A 16,480-nucleotide genomic window follows, 5' to 3' on the forward strand; every position below is an offset into this window, starting at 1 on the left:
AGCTGATTGGCAGGAAACAAACAAAAAAAAATGGAAATACAGGGGGCTTTTCCTGGTGGGTTGCCAATGACTCATGAATTCCGCAGGGGTTGGCATTGAGCCCACTTCTACTCACATCCTATGTTATTAATCTGAATGACAGATTTGATGGCTTCGTGGCCAAATTTGTGAACAATACAAAGATAGGTGAAGGGGTAGTTAGTGTTGAGGAAGCAGTGAGTTTGTGAAGGTCTTGGACAAATTAGGAGAATGGACAAAAAGCTGCAGACAGAACACTACAAAGGGAAATGTATGTTCATATACATTGGTAGAAGGAATAAAGGAACAGAATATTTTCTAAACAGGAAGAAAATTCAAAAATCATGAGGTGGAAAGAGAGTCGGGAGTCCTAGTGCAGGATTACTAAAAGGTTAATTTGCAGGTTGAGTTGGTAGTATGGAAGACAAATGCAATGTAACATTCTTTTCAAGAGGAGTAAAAGCAAGAGTGTAATGTGTGGCTTTACAAGGCATTGGTCAGACCATACTGGCTGTATTGTGGCAATTCTGAGCCCCATATCTAAGGTTATGCTGCCACTGGAGACGGACCAGAGGCGGCTGACAAGAATGATCCCAGGAATGAAAGGGTTAACCTGAGGACCCGCTGATGGCTTTGGGCCTAAGCTCAGTGTTGGCAAGAGAATGGAATCTCTCTTAAATAAATATTGAAAGGCCTGCACAGAGTGAACATGGAGAGAATGTTTTCAATAGTGGGAGCCTCAGAAGAGAAGGCACAGCCTCTCAATAGAAGGACATCACTTTAGAATAGATGAGACGGAATTTCTTTATCTCAGGGGTGGTGAATCTGTGGAGTTCACTGCCACAGACAGCTGTGGAAAGCAAGTCACTAAGTATATTTTAGAGGTTGATGGGTTCTTGATAAGAACATTGAAAGTTATGGGGAGAAGACAGGAAAATGGGTTGGAGGGGGAAAATATACCAGCCATAATTGAATGGCATAGAAGACTCAATGGGACGAATAGCCTAATTATATTCCACTGTTGTGGTCTTACACCAGTATGTGCATCAAATACTGCTGGAAGGTTGTCAACTCAGTGAAAGATACCCTTTAGTCTGCCCAAAACCAGCACAGCAAGATGTCCAAAAGGGAATGCTGCCAACTAGCACAGGCTGCAGGAGGTACATGCTGCAGAATGCACAGAAGCTTGGTGAAACCCATGCAAAGGGTCTGTGGGGAAGGACCACAATTAGGCTTCTTCCACTATATGATAGAGGGTTTGAGTTGGATGAGGAAGTTCCTCAAAAAATGAAAGGATCAATCACTCCGGGGGCCATACAAGTGCCAAGGATACAATAAAACTACTGAATATATTGACCAAGAGTTTAAAAGTAGTGAACTGTTTCTGCTTTCATGGTTTATTAGGAATGAAGTGTACTTTTGAAATATAAAGATGTTGTATGCAGATCCCAGATGTTGTTGGGTACCTTAAGGTACAGGACTAACAAGCAATTAATCTTCAACATGAAAGGAGCATCAAAGAAGAATTGCTCTCTGAAGTGATCATGTCAGTCAATCATTTACATCAATTTTCTTTCACAAATAACCAAATCATTGCAAGATCACTTTCACAACCATAAATTTGGAATTAACAGTGTTGTCTTGCCAATGACAACACCCTACCCCACCCCATTCACATGTATCTCAGAACATATAACCTGAAACAATGCTTTGTGTCTGAACTAATGGAGTATATACAAATCAAAACAGTTTCTCAAATATTTTCTTTGGATTTCAGAAGTATTGTTGAAATAACAAATGCTCGTATTTCACACAAAATTTAAACAGTATATAAAATTTAACTATACAGAAATGGATTAATCTGTTGAAACTTCAGCCAAACAGATTACAAAACTAGAATTCAAAAATCACTTTACAAATGTTCCTCACCCCAAATACTGGAGTCCATTTTCAACTGACACATTACAAACAGGTCAAAGCAACACTGTTAATTGTAATTTAGTAATGTTCTGTCTTTGTATTGCACAGCTGCGAACAAATTTCACAAAGTCAGTAATAATAAATCCGACTCTAAATAAACGTTTCCATAAATATTCATAGTTTTAATGCCACATTAATGGAGGAAACATCCCATTACACTTCCAGAGAAACACAGAAGGGTGATCTCAAGAAACTTGTCTCAAAATTCTGACTTCGTTCTTCAACATGGATACAGAGATAAATGGAAGTGCTGCTTAATCGACAATAACAAACTGAAGTTACACATTTTTTTTAAAAAGTAAATGTTATTTTCAAGTTTCTTTTTCATATGTATAGCCTCGCCTGATGGATGTGCAAATGAATTTAATTTGATTGTACAATTTATGTTACAGGCAGCCATCAGAAATTATAAAAATTGCTGAACATACAAACTGAAAATGTACCAACACAAAACATTCACCAAGAGCACTGATGAAAGTGATTTAATATAACAACGTGCATACACAAAGTGTCTTTAATATTGGTAGTTGTCCAAGATAATTGCACAGTTGTCATCAGGATATATTCAAGCAGCCAAAGGATTAGAATTGCTAATTCAGAGTTTAACCCAGTGCAGTTTTAAAGGAGATGGAAAAGCAAATTCAGGAAGATAATTCCAGATCTCCTATTTAGATGGCTGAAGGCACAATATTGAAAAAACGGCAACAAATGACTAGCAACACACATAAAAATTGTTGGTGAACGCAGCAGGCCAGGCAGCATCTATAGGAAGAGTTACAGTCGACATTTTGGGCTGAGACCCTTCGTCAGGACTAACTGAAAGAAGAGACAGTAAGAATTTGAAAGTGGGAGGGGGAGGGGGAGATCCGAAATGATAGGAGAAGACAGGAGGGGGAGGGATGGAGCCAAGAGCTGGACAGTTGATTGGCAAAGGGGATACGAGGCTGGAGAAGGGAGAGGATCATGGGACGGGAGGCCTAGGGAGAAAGAAATGGGGAGCGGGGAAGCCCAGAGGATGGGCAAGGAGTATAGTGAGAGGGACAGAGGGAGAAAAAAAATTAATAATAATAATAAATAAATAACGGATTGGGTACGAGGAGGAGGTCGGGCATTAACGGAAGTTAGAGAAGTCAATGTTCATGCCATCAGGTTGGAGGCTACCCAGACGGAATATAAGGTGTTGTTCCTCCAACCTGAGTGTGGCTTCATCTTGACAGTAGAGGAGGCCGTGGATAGACGTATCAGAATGGAAATGGGACGTGGAATTAAAATAATGTGGCCGCTGGGAGATCCTGCTTTCTCTGGCGGACAGAGTGTAGGTGTTCAGTGAAATGGTCTCCCAGCCTGCGTCGGGTCTCGCCAACATGTAGAAGGCCGCATGGGGAGCACCGGACGCAGTATATCACCCCAGCCGACTCACAGGTGAAGTGTCGCCTCACTGGGAAGGACTGTCTGGGGCCCTGAATGGTGGTGAGGAAGTGTAAGGGCATGTGTAGCACTTGTTCTGCTCACAAGGATAAGTGCCGGGAGGGAGATCAGTGGGAAGGGATGGGGGGGACAAACGGACAAGGGAGTCGCGTAGGGAGCGATCCCTGCAGAAAGCGGCGGGGGGGGGAGGAAGATGTGCTTAGTGGTGGGATCCCGTTGGAGGTGGCGGAAATTACGGAGAATATGTTGGACCCGGAGGCAGGTGGGGTGGTAGGTGAGGACAAGGGGAACCCTATTCCTAGTGGGGTGGCGGGAGGATGGGGTGAGAGCAGATGTGTGTGAAATGGGATTGATACGTTTGAGAGCAGAGTTGATGGTGGAGGAAGGGAAGCCCCTTTCTTTAAAAAAGGACATCTCCTTCGTCCTGGAATGGAAAGCCTCATCCTGAGAGCAGATGCGGCGGAGATGGAGGAATTGCAAGAAGGGGATGGCAAGAGACAGGGTGGGAGGAGGAATAGTCCAGGTAGTTGTGAGAGTCCATAGGCTTATAGTAGACATCAGTAGATAAGCTGTCTCCAGAGATAGAGACAGAAAGATCAAGAAAGGGGGAGGGGGGAGGAGTCAGAAATGGACCAGGTAAACTTGAGGGCAGGGTGAAAGTTGGAGGCAAAGTTAATGAAGTTAACTGGCTCAGCTTGCATGCAGGAAGCAGTACCGATGCAGTTGTCGATGTAACAAAGGAAAAGTGGGGGACAGATACCAGTATAGGCTGGAACATGGATTGTTCCACAAAGCCAACAAAAAGGCAGGCATAGCTGGGACCCATAGGGGTGCCCATGGCTAACTACACCAACTAAAGAATGCAAGGGTCCAAGAAGTTGAAGGACTGTTGTAAGATACAAAGGGAATAGCAAGGTCATAATCAGATTTGAATATTTATTATTTACTGAGATACCTTGCAGAAGGGGCTCTTCTGGCCACAGCAACCCACCAACTGGTAGGTCATCGGTCTGTGGGAGGAAACCCACGTGGTCAAGGGGAGAACATACAAACACCTTACAGACAGCGGCCGGAATTGAACCCGGATCACAGACTGCAGGGGAGGCCAATTCTGAAGGTATAGTTAAGGCAGAAATTGTTTGTTTCCTGTTCGCTCAGAGCATCAAAGGAAATGGCAAGGTAGGCGAATGGGGTTGAGCGGGATCCGCAATCAGCCATGAAGGAATGGCGGAGCAGACTCCATGGACTGAATTCTGCTCCGATGTCTTATGGTCACTGGTACTGTAGAGCATTGTGCTAAGCACTTACACTACCATGCACCCAATATGAATATGAGGCTTTGGATTTCAAAATGAAACAATGTCAGACTAAGAGCTCAATTATGATGGCTAGATAGGATACTTGGATACTCAAGTTCTTAAGCTCAGAAAACTACTTAAAATAACAGCCAAGCAGTACTGAGTAAAATGGAATTTGGAAATTAGCAATCAATATGCTTTGGTACAAATCGAGTCAAATGATGCTGAAGTTAAATCACAGATGGTTTAGAAACAATCCAAACTGGCCTGAGACAGCAGTTGGAGAAAGCAACGAATTTAATGTTCGGAGCGAATCCAGGGCTTAATGCATCAATGATTTACTCAACTTACATTTTTTGTACCTTCGCAATTTGTCATCGAACATCGAAATAAACGTTAAGACATGAAGTACGATTAGACATATCAATACTTAACTAGAACATACACAATTAAACCTTTACTTGTAAATTCTGCTGTTGCACGTCGCTCCACGTTTGCAATGTTCAAGACATTTGAGAAAGGTCCCTGCATTACCTCCACCCCCTTAAAATGGTGCGAAATCGTTTCAGAAATTTCCTGGCCTTTTACCTTCTCGGACAGACAAAAATGTCTAAATCAACAAAAACACCCGATTTGCGAAGATCTAGAATTAACTTTACAAGAACCATCTCAATCAAAGATTATTCCAGAGTATCGCAGGTTATTCGCCCCTTAGAAATGAAGGCGCATCGTAAAATAAAAGCATAATCTTCGGTCAGATTTTTTTTAAAAAAAGGTTAATTACCTCTGAACCGAGTCTAAGGCGGCTTAGAGAAGGTTACATCCAAAGAGAAAAGCTTGGTGGTGCATTCATTTCGCCTCGAAATGTTACAAATTAAAAGAGAGGGAAGGGAGGAGAGTATAAAACAACAACGGCTGCCACTCCTTCGGCAGCGTGTGCGCGCAGGAGCCTGCGTTAGGGTTGCCGCACTGGTTCACACCGCTCCAGGTGTAAAGGCTTGTAGGCTTTTACACACTCGCTGACTCGTCGTGCCGCGATCCGTGTTTCACCCTCCCCCGGGAATGAAACCAACGCGACGATGCGAGGTGAACCAAACCGTCCCCCTCCACTTACTCTGGGCCACCCACCTCTCGCTCCGATTCGCTCGCTGATGCGCCTGCGCACTGAGTCTCCGCCCGGCGTACGAGGCGATGATGTCACGCGCCGACCGGCCACTGATCGGCCCGTGCGTCACCGGGCAACCAATAACGTAATGCCGCGGATTTGTCGTTCACCTGGGCAAGGCGGGAGGAGGGTGATCTGTCCATTCGGGCCGAACGTGTCAAATAACACAGCCTTCCTGGAAATGTGCTAAAGATACTTTCTAACTCAGGTAGCAAAGGTGGAGCAACAACTTTCGCGATCGATGGTTCAGATTCGAGGCCCTTAGGATTTAGGTATTGATTTCGCAACGTTTTTAAGTTCTTCGTTTCCACGGTGACACCCTTATTTCAGAGCACTAATCAGCGTTTCCCCCCCCCCCCCAATTATTGTTAAATTAATACAAGTCAAGTATGGGTTTCGGGGAGTCCTAAACAATAAATTAATTCTAACCCCCGTTGATCTTTAACTTCTATTCGGAACTCCGTTCCCAAACCTTTAATTGTGTTCTTCAAGCTGGCAACTGGATGAAACTAAACCATGGTGTTCACATTATCGTACTTGACCCTAGGATAAGCACTGATAAGCAAATTCGTACCATCGCCAAAACTGCTAACACATTCTTTTGTTTCATCCCTTCCACTGCGGGAATGACATCCCATGTAATTGTCAATTCCGACTGTCTCTGTTCCAACCAATTCCCCAATTATCTCTCCATTCTACTCGGTGTCAGTTTGATGTCGGGCTGCGCTTGCTGACTTAAATCGGCTCCCAGTTAATCAAAACGCACACCCATGTTATCAAATCTTTCCCGGTCTCCTCCAATTTGTTATTTTCCATCCTTATAACCAATTAAGGTATCTGTATTTCTCAATTCTGACCGTTTGATCACTCTCACACCTCCACCGATATCCGTCGTCGTGGCTATCCCTCGAGGTCGAGGATGAAGGTCTTCATTCTGTTGATCTACTTATGGGCTCTCTAGTGGCTTATGAGTCCAATCTTGGCTTTGAAAGTTCTTCCGCATTCAGGACAGGTAGTTCCAGATGGCGGAACAGGCTTTGGTTGTTGCTGCCTCTCTTTCCATTTTCTTCTCTTTTCTTCTAATTCCGCACATATGTTGGCTTCGAAAGTTGCTGTTCCTTCTCGGATGATGGTTTGCCAGAGTTTCTGTCCTTGGCATTAGTTTCCCAATTGTTGATGTCGATGTCACATTTCTTCATGTTGGCTTTTAAGACGTCTTTGAATCTCTTCTTTTGTCCGCCTCTTTTACGTTTGCCTTCTTTAAGCTGGGAGTAGAAGATTTGTTTCGGCAGACGTCGTCTTTCATCCGAACAACATGACCGCTCCATCTTAGTTGGTTCTTGATGACGTAGGCTTCAATGCTTGTTGTTTTTGCTTCATTTAGCACACTGACGTTGGTTCTTCTATCTTCCCAGCTGATATTCAAGATGTCTCGAAGACAGCGTTGATGGAACTTTTCAAGTGCCTTCAGATGTCGTCGGTATGTTGTCCAAGTTTCTGATGTATACAGGAGCGTTGGGATTACCCCTGTTTTGCACACTAACATTTTGGTGTCTGTTCGGAGTCACGATCAGAGGTCCAAAAGCTGTTCCAGCGCATTTATGACGATATTGGATCTCGTTATTAAGGTCGACATTGGAGGAGAAGTGACTTCCAAGATATGGAAAATGATCCACGTTTTCTAGGGTTAGAGTAAAACACACTGCGGGAGAAACAGCGGGCAAGCAGCACCTAGTCCAGATAAAGCATCTTGATGAAAGGTCCTGCTTGAATCTCTATGGGAGCCAGTGACAGTGACAGAGTAAGTTGTGCTGCTACTTCCCGGCTCCAGTGATCCACTTTCAATACTGACCTCTGTGCTGTCTGGAGTTTTTTTTCATATACTCCTTGGAATACATTGATTTCTCCATGTGCTCTGATTTCTTCTGAGTGATCAAAGGCATGCTGGTCAGCAGGTTAATTTGGCTGATATAAATTGACCCAAGTGCAGAACAGTGGCAGGAGAATCAAAGTGATGGCAATCAGTATGCTATAGAAGAGATTATAAGGATATAAGTGGTGAAATGGGATTGATTGAATTGTTCCAAGAGCTCAATTTCCTCTTAAAATGTTATATGAAAATATAAAATATAGATTTTATTGTTCCTGATTGATCTTCGCTACATTTTTCTGGATTAAAAATTATAGTTTTGCTGCAACATATGGTTGACAATCAATTTTCTTCCCATTGATGACTATCTCTTGGGAGATGAAGTGATCTTTGCTAAACCACCTCTGCATTTTCAATACACTTTTAGGATTGCAGTTGATATAAAATAGATGTGATGTTGGCAATACAGTACACTTAATTATTCACAAATGTCAACAGTGAACAATGTTGCACCTTCTGACACTGGGAGTTCTTGATACTAGTGGGTGGGTGTCATCTCATGATAACATCAAATGAGGTTAATTAGACCATTATGCTGGTACCAGCACTATGAAAGTTAACTAATTAATCTCAGATCCACCCCATTCACCATCCATTTCATACTACCACTTTTTAAACCTCTTCAAGTATTTATCTGATTCTCTTTTGGAAGTTAACGTTGCATTTGGATCTGGATCCGCAGGTAAAAGCACTGTATTTCATATTGTTACAACTAAATAAGACAATATACCTGCAATACACATCGAAGTTGCTGGTGAACGCAGCAGGCCAGGCAGCATCTCTAGGAAGAGGTACAGTCGACGTTTCAGGCCGAGACCCTTCGTCAGGACTAACTGAAGGAAGAGTTAGTAAGACATTGAAAGTGGGAGGGGGAGGGTGCGTCCGGTGCTCCCAATGTGGCCTTCTATATATTGGCGAGACCCGACGCAGACTGGGAGACCACTTTGCTGAACACTGCGTCCAGTGCTCCCGATGTGGCCTTCTATATATTGGTGAGACCTGACGCAGACTGGGAGACTGCTTTGCTGAACACCTACGCTCTGTCCGCCAGAGAAAGCAGGATCTCCCAGTGGCCACACATTTTAATTCCGCATCCCATTCCCATTCTGACATGTCTATCCATGGCCTCCTCTACTGTAAAGATGAAGCCACACTCAGGTTGGAGGAACAACACCTTATATTCCGTCTGGGTAGCCTCTAACCTGATGGCATGAACATCGACTTCTCTAACTTCCGCTAATGCCCCACCTCCCCCTCGTACCCCATCCATTATTTATTTTTATACACACATTCTTTCTCTCTCCTTTTTCTCCCTCTGTCCCTCTGACTATACCCCTTGCCCATCCTCTGGGTTCCCCCCCCCCCGTCTTTCTCCCCGGACCTCCTGTCCCATGATCCTCTCATATCCCCTTTGCCAATCACCTGTCCAGCTCTTGGCTCCATCCCTCCCCCTCCTGTCTTCTCCTATCATTTTGGATCTCCCCCTCCCCCTCCCACTTTCAAATCTCTTACTACTCTTCCTTCAGTTAGTCCTGACAAAGGGTCTCGGCCTGAAATGTCGACTGTACCTCTTCCTAGAGATGCTGCCTGGCCTGCTGCGTTCACCAGCAACTTTGATATGTGTTGCTTGAATTTCCAGCATCTGCAGAATTCCTGTTGTTTGCAAAGACAATATGCCTCCTTGTTTTCCTTCTGATTCTTTTGCTAAATAGTTTAAATCCACATCCTTGGGTTACTGATACTTTGGCCACAGGAGATTAAATATTCTGAATTCTGTCAGAGAACTTAATAATTTTTAACATATTTGTGAAATCTCCCTTTCACTTTTTCCACTCCAAACCAATCAACTGTAGAAGATTGTAGAGGATTACAACAGAAGTTGTAAATACACACATCCACACCTCTTTCAAGATCCCCAGTCGGTGGATCCTTAGGAGCCCCTCCAGAAATCCATTTTAGTTTTATGGATTGCTCTTACATGATCATGTGCCATATGCTGTACTTGCTGACTCAGCTCTCTTGTTATGGCTTGTACCAAACATATGGGACTATCTCCACACTCTGCAGATGATTTATGTGAACAATGGCTATCAACAACTAAGCAAGTATTTTATGAGATCCAGTCTGAGCAGTTCCAACCATATATTTGCCCCTAAGCTCAACAGGCCAGACTTGTGCCTGAATAACCATTGGTTCCGTGAAATGTTGCAGTCGGAGGTTCCTACCTGTTTCAAAAGGCCGAAAATCATACCAGTGCACAAAAAGAGCATGATGAGCTGCCTCCATGACTTTTGCCCAGTAGCACACACATCTGCTGTATGAAGTGCTTTGAGTGGTTGAAATCAACTCCTGCCTAAGCAAGACCTGGATCTGCTGCAATTTCCCTATTGCCAGTATGTCTACAGCGGATGCAATCTCACTCACTGTCAAAGCAACCCTGGACAATAGTAATACCTACATCAAGCTGCTGTTTATTGACTACAGCTCAGTGTCCAACACAATCATGCTCTCACTTTTAATCAACAACCTTCAAAACCTGGGCCTCTGTACCTGACTTGCAACTGGATCCCTGACTTCCTCATTGAAAGACCAGTCAGTGCTGATCGGAAATAGCACCTCTTCCTTGCTGACAATCAAAACTGACACACCTCAAGCAAGATGAAATCTGCAGATGCTGGAATTCTAAGCAATACACAAAAAACTGACACACCTCAAGCAAGATGAAATCTGCAGATGCTGGAATTCTAAGCAATACACAAAAGTGCTGGAAGAACTCAGCAGGCCAGGCAGCATCTATGGAAAAAAAGTACAGTCGACATTTCAGGCCAAGACCCTTCAGCAGGACTGGAGAAAAAAAGATGAGAAGTAAGAGTTAGAAGGTGAGGGGAGGGGAGGGAGAAACACAAGGCGATAAGTGAAACCGGGAGGGGAGGGATGAGTAAAGAGCTGGGAAGTTGATTGCTAAAAGGGATATAGGGCTGGAGAAAGGGAGTCCGATAGGAGAGAACAGAAAGCCATGGAAGAAATAAAAGGGGCGAGGACCACTAGAGGGAGGTGATGGCAGGTAAGGAGATAAGGTGAGAGTGGGGAATGGGGAAGGAGAGGTGGGGGGGGGCCATTATCAGAAGTTTGAGAAATTGTTGTTCATACTATCAGGTTGTAGGCTATCCAGACGTTGTTCCTCCAACCTGAGTGTGGCCTCATCGCAATAGTAAAGGAGGCCATGGATTGACATATTGAAATGGGAATGGGAAGTGGAATTAACATGGGTGGCCACTGGGAGATCGCGCTTAATCCCGGAGTTTAAGGATGCGTGCTTATCCCACTGCTCTACTCTCCCTGCAACCAAAAACTTGTGGCTAGGCACAGCTCAAATGCCTTTTGTAAATTTACCAATGACACAACTATTCTTGGCAGAATTTTTGATGGTGATGAGGAGCTGAACAGGAGTGAGGTAGATCAGTTGGTTCAGTGGTGTCACAGCGACAACCTTGCATTCAATGACATTAGAACCAAGGAATTGATTGTGGAGAACACACACCAGTCCTCATCAAGGTATCAGTAGTGGAAAGAGTGAGTGGCTGTTCCTGGATGTGAACATCTCTGAGGATCTTTCCTGGGCCCAGCACATTGATGCAATTACAGAAAAGGCACAGCAGGAGCTATATTTCATTCTGAGTTTGAGGAGAATTGGTATGTCACCAGACACTCACAGATTTCTACAGATGTAACATGGTGAGCATTCTAACTGGTTCCATCGTTATATGGTATGGATGGCTACTTCACAGGTTTGAAAAAGCTGATGAAAGTTGCAAACTCAGCTAGCTCTATCATGAGGATTCCCAAGTCCTTTTGCACCTCTAAGCTTTGGAAGTTTGGAGAGGAGGGAATTTTATTCAGGTCCACCGCCCACTGGAGTGGTTTGCAGCAGCGTAATAGAGCTTTCACCAGAAGCCAATTGGTCTTTGGGATGAAAGAGCAAATTAAAAGGCAGGGGCCGTCATCTGAATGGACAGAGTCAGAGTGGTGATCTTAAGGCTTTAGCTCTTTGAGGCTTCTGCACAGAAATATTTCACTTGGAAAGAAAAGCTCAAGTTTTTTTCCTTCTTTGTATTTGATCAGCTAGGTAGAGATGACAGGCAGGATAGTGCAATGCTCCTCTAGAGGAATGTGGGAAGGCAGGGAGACCTCCAGTGTCCCTGCCAACTACAGCTGTGAGAAGTGCATCCAGCTGCAGCTTCTAACAAACCACATTAGAGCTGGAACTGGATAAACTCCGGATCATTCAGGAGGCTGAAGGGGTGATAGAACATATAGGGAGGTAGTGACACCCAAGGTGCAGGATACAGAAAGGGTGACAGGAAGGGGAAAAGGATTAAGGAGCCAGTGCAGAGTATCTCTGTGGCCATCCCCCTGAACAACAGCTATATCACTCTGGATACTGTTGGGAGATGACCGCCTCTGTGACTGAGATTGGATGTGGGAAGATGAGGCACACTGTGATGACGGGATTCATTCATTAGGGGAACTGACAGGAGGATCTGTGGGTGAGAACGAGTTTCCCAGATGGTATGTTGCCTCCTAGGTGCCAGAGTCTGAGATATCTCGGATTGAGTCCTCACCATTCTTAAGTGGGAGGGTGAATAGCCAGAAGTCGTGGTCCATGTAGGTACCAATGACATGGGTACCATGGGAAGTTAAAGGTCAGGATCTCCAGGGTTGCGATTTCAGGATTGCTATTCATGCCACATGCCAGTGAGGCTAGAACTGGAAAGATTATACAGTTAAATATGTGGCTAAGGAGTTGGTTCAGGAGGGAGGACATAAGATTTTTGAATCATTGGACTCTTTCAGAGAAGGTGGGACCTCTACAGGAGGGATGGTTTGCACCTGAACTGGAGGGGGACTAATAACTGGAGTGGGAAGGTTTGTTAATGCTGCATGGTGGGGTTTAAACTAGAGTTGCAGGAGGATAGAAACCAGAGTGCCAGAACAGTTTGTGGAGAGGTTCTGGAGGCAGATGTTGCAAAGACCTCAGACAAAGTTAGGAATCAAAAGGATGAGCATGGTGTGGCAAAATACAAGGGTGAATACAGGACTGAAGGTGTTGTATCTGAATGTGCACAGTATAAGGAATAAGGTGGATGAAACTGCAGCAGCTATGATGTTATAGGCATCATGGAATCAAGACTAAAAGGTTATAGCTGGGAGCTTAATGTTCAAGGGTACATATTGTATTGAAAGGACAGGTAGGAAGGCAGAGGAGCCTGCATGGCTCTGTTGGATAAAAATGAAATCAAATCATTAGAAAGAGGTGACATAGAGTCAGAAGGTGTGGAATCATTATGGATAGAGGTACGGAACTGCATGGATAAAAAGATCCTAATGGGAGTCGTATGCAGACCCCCAAACAGTAGTAAGGACATGGCCTACAAATTATAATGGGAGATAGAAAATGCATTGCAAAAGAGCAATGTTACGATTCATGGGAGTCGTCAATATGCAGGTAGATTGGAAAAATCAGGTTGGTGCTTGATTCCAGGAGGGGGAATTTCCAGAGTGCCTACGAAATGGCTTTTTAGAGCAGCTCGTGGTTGAGCCCAAAAGAGGATCAGTTATTCTGGACTGGGTATTGTGCAATGGACCAGAACTGATTAGAGCGCTTCAGATAAAAGAACCCTTAGGGGCACGTGATCATAATGTGATCAACTCACCCTGAAACTTAAGAAGGAGAAGCCAAAGTCAGATGTATCAGTATTACAATATCAGTATTATCTCTTACTAACTCTTCCTTCAGTTAGTCCTGATGAAGGGTCTCGGCCTGAAACATCGACTGTACCTCTTCCTAGAGATGCTGCCTGGCCTGCTGCATTCACCAGCAACTTTGATGTGTGTTGCTTGAATTTCCAGCATCTGCAGAATTCCTGTTGTATCAGTATTACAGTGGAGTAAGGGAATGACAGAGGCATGAGAGGCGAGTTGGCCAGAATTGATTGGGAAACAACACTGGCAAGGATGGTGGCAGAGCAGCAGTGGCTGGAATTTTTGGAAGGGACAGGATACATACATCCCAAAGAGGAAGTATTCTAAAGGAAAGATGACATGACTGTGGCCAACAAGAGAAGTCAAAACCAACATAAAAGCCAAAGAGAGGGCATATAATAGAACCAAAATTAGTCGGAAGTTAGAGAATTAGGAAGTTTTGAAAAACCAAAAGAAAGCAACCTAAAAAAAGTCATTAAGGTAAGTTCTTGCAAAAACGCCATCCTCTTCTCGCAATTCCTCCGTCTCCGCCGCATCTGCTCTCAGGATGAGGCTTTTCATTCTAGGACGAGGGAGATGTCTTCATTTTTTAAAGAAAGGGGCTTCCCTTCCTCCACTATCAACTCTGCTCTTAAACGCATCTCCCCCATTTCACGTACATCTGCTCTCACTCCATCCTCCCACCACCCCACTAGGAATAGGGTTCCCCTGGTCCTCACCTACCACCCCACCAGCCTCCGGGTCCAACATATTATTCTCCGTAACTTCCGCCACCTCCAACGGGATCCCACCACTAAGCATATCTTTCCCTCCCCCCCTCTCTCTGCATTCCGCAGGGATCGCTCCCTACACAACTCCCTTGTCCATTCGTCCCCCCCATCCCTCCCCACTGATCTCCCTCCTGGCACTTATCCGTGTAAGCGGAACAAGTGCTACACATGCCCTTACACTTCCTCCCTTACCACCATTCAGGGCCCCAAACAGTCCTTCCAGGTGAGGCATCACTTCACCTGTGAGTCGACTGGGGTGATATACTGCGTCCGGTGCTCCCGATGTGGCCTTTTATATATTGGTGAGACCCGACGCAGACTGGGAGACCGCTTTGCTGAACATCTACGCTCTGTCTGCCAGAGAAAGCAGGATCTCCCAGTGGCCACACATTTTAATTCCACATCCCATTCCCATTCTGACATGTCTATCCACGGCCTCCTCTACTGTAAAGATGAAGCCACACTCAGGTTGGAGGAACAACACCTTATATTCCGTATGGGTAGCCTCCAACCTGATGGCATGAACATTGACTTCTCTAACTTCCGCTAGGCCCCACCTCCCCCTCGTACCCCATCTGTTACTCTTTTTTATGCACACATTCTTTCTCTCACTCTCCTTTTTCTCCCTCTGTCCCTCTGAATATACCTCTTGCCCATCCTCTGGGTCACCACCCCCCCCCGTCTTTCTTCCGGACCTCCTGTCCCACGATCCTCTCGTATCCCCTTCTGCCTATCACCTGTCCAGCTCTCGGCTCTATCCCTCCCCCTCCTGTCTTCTCCTATCATTTTGCATCTCCCCCTCCCCCTCCAGCTTTCAAATCCCTTACTCACTCTTCCTTCAGTTAGTCCTGACGAAGGGTCTCGGCCTGAAACGTCGACTGCGCCTCTTCCTATAGATGCTGCCTGGCCTGCTGCGTTCACCAGCAACTTTGATGTGTGTTGTTTCATTAAGGTAAGGATGGAATACCAAAGTAAGCTAGCCAATAATATTAAAGGGAATATCAGACGTTTCTTTAGATATATAAAGTGTAAAAGAGAGGTAGGAGTGGATATCTGACCGCTAGAAAAAGGTGCTGGAAGGATAGTAATGGAAGACAACAAAATAGCATTTTGCATTAGTCTTCACTATGGAAAACATTGGCAGTATGATGGAAGCTTCAGGTTTCAGGGGGCATAATGTGTCTGAAGTTACTATAAAGAGAAGGTTCTTGGGAAACTGAAAGGTCTGAAGGTAGATAAGTCTCCTGGACCACAGGGTATACACCCCAGAGTTCTGAAAGAGGTGGCTGAAGAGAATCTGGAGGCATTAATCATGATCTTTAAAGAATTACTAAATTCTAGAAAATTGCAAATGTCAACCACTCTTCAAGAAGGGAGAGAGGCAGAAGAAAGGAAATTATAGGCCAGTTAGTCTGACCTCAGTGATTGGGAAGATGTTGGAGTCAATTATTAAACTGAGGTCTCAGGATACTTGGAGGCACATGATAAAATAGACAGTAGTCAGCATGGTTTCTGGAAGGGAAAATCTTGCCTGACAAGTCTGTTGGAATTCTTTGAAGAAGTAACAAGCAGAACAGACAATGGAAGATTGGTTGATGTTATGTACTTGGATTTTTAGAAGCACTTTGTCATGGGGCCACACATGAGGTTGCTTAACTAGCAGGGATAAAGCAGAGGCTGATTGGCAGGAGGCACAGAATGGGAATAAAGGGAGCTTTTTCTGACAGGCTGCTGGTGACTAGTGGTGTTCCACAGGGGTCCGTGTTGGGACTGTTTCTTTTTACATTATATGTCAATGATTTGGATGATGGAATTGATGACTTTGTTGCAAAGTTTGCTGACGATATGAAGACAGGTGGGAGGGGGCAGGTTGTGTTGAGGAAGTAGAGAGGCTATAGGATTTAGACATATTAGGAGAATGGGCAAAGAAGTGGCAGATGGAATATTGTCAGGAAGTGTACCGTCATGCATTTTGGTAGAAGAAATGAAAGGGTTGACTATTTCCTAAATGGATAGAAAATACAAAAAGCTGAGATGCAAAAGGACTTGGGATTCCCTGAAGGTTAATTTACAGGCTGTGTCAGTGGTTAGGAAGGCAAATGCAATGTTAGCATTCACTTCATGAGGA

At 44.5% G+C, this 16,480-nt stretch overlaps 1 protein-coding gene across 5 annotated transcripts in view; it reads right to left on the minus strand.

Moving 5' to 3' along the window:
* mpp7a (MAGUK p55 scaffold protein 7a) overlaps positions 1 to 16,480 on the minus strand; it is a 526,318-nt gene that overhangs the window by 472,296 nt on the left and 37,542 nt on the right. For 3 of the 5 annotated variants that reach the window (XM_063044295.1, XM_063044294.1, XM_063044291.1), the window contains exon 1: positions 5,509 to 5,830. The exons of 1 other annotated variant lie outside the window; for it this stretch is intronic. The gene's annotated coding sequence lies outside the window, so the exon portion shown is untranslated. Of the gene's footprint in view, positions 1 to 5,508; positions 5,831 to 5,852; positions 5,872 to 16,480 lie in introns of those variants that run through there. One more of the 5 variants, XM_063044293.1, reaches the window with a different exon arrangement.

This window comes from Mobula hypostoma, chromosome 3, assembly GCF_963921235.1.
Source record: "Mobula hypostoma chromosome 3, sMobHyp1.1, whole genome shotgun sequence".
NCBI lineage: Eukaryota > Metazoa > Chordata > Chondrichthyes > Myliobatiformes > Myliobatidae > Mobula > Mobula hypostoma.